Source organism: Malania oleifera, chromosome 13 (assembly GCF_029873635.1).
Source record: "Malania oleifera isolate guangnan ecotype guangnan chromosome 13, ASM2987363v1, whole genome shotgun sequence".
NCBI classification, from domain to species: Eukaryota; Viridiplantae; Streptophyta; class Magnoliopsida; order Santalales; family Ximeniaceae; genus Malania; species Malania oleifera.
In genome coordinates this window covers 8,045,461-8,046,704 of record NC_080429.1, presented here as the reverse complement: position 1 = coordinate 8,046,704, position 1,244 = coordinate 8,045,461, and positions in this window count along the sequence as shown.

The window sequence follows — 1,244 nt, the reverse complement described above, 5'->3', positions numbered from 1 at the left end:
TCAAAAAACTATATTTAAAATTATAATGTATTTATTATAATATTAAGTATAAGATTAAGTAAAAAAAATTAAATTAAATTAAAATTTTAAAATTAGAAATAGTTATGAAATAAATTTTATTCATTATTAGATTAAGCATTATTAGTTATTAAACTTATTAATTTAATTATTACTAGAGAGTATAAAAAATTTATTTCATTATTAGTATTTAAAAATGAATTACCGAGTCCTATGTTTTGAATACTAATCAATTTATTTATGAGATAGCTTTAAAATATTACTATATATATTTGTTGTTTCAAAGTAATTTAATTATTATTAGGAGCTGTAAAATTATTAAATTCAATTAATAAAATTATTAATTTAATAATCATTACTTGTGATAAAAAAAATAGAAGTTATTTTCAATAATTATGGTTCATGAGGGGGATCATATGTGATTAGAAATTATACAAAATTTAGTTTTAAACAACAATAGCATAATATTATAAATTAATTAATCATACACTCACATTGACACAAGCTCAGAATTTGACCTTGACATGCTTAACTTTTAAAATTTTTTGTCTCATTTTCGTTAATCACATGCTTCATAAATTAATTAATAAAATAAAATATGTTATATACTCTACCAATTATTAGGCACCTAAGAACAAATAAAATATAATAAACTAAAGAAGTTATATTATTTATTTTTTGGTTCAAGTAATAAAAATCTAATAAATTTAAATTAACAAGTCATATTGTGTAACTTTAACCCATTCCGTAACTATAGTAATTTGGAAAAAAAATATTATTAATCAATTAATTAATTAAACATTATTAAATTAATTAATTAAATAAATAAAAAAATAGTAAAAAAATTAATTGGAATAAATATATATATATATGTAAGGTTATTATAATATAATATGAATATCATATTTGGAGCATTAAATACAATCCATTGCAATTGAAATGGATTGCAATTTCATCCTTGCTTCGGGAACTCTCGCCTGTGCGCCTCTCCAGTACTCTATCTCTCTTTGTCCCTCTCCTCTCTCTCTTTCCTCCACCTTCCCTCTTTCTCTCTCCACATTTTCTCAACAAATATTCGGTCGATCGGAAAACGAAAAATACCGTTAGGTTCCATTCTCCACCATTGTCAATTTCATCAGAGTAGATTTTTCATAAGAGCGTTGTAGGCACCACTCCTGGGGTAAGATAAACTCACTTTCTCTCCTCAATTTCTCTCAAATCTTCAG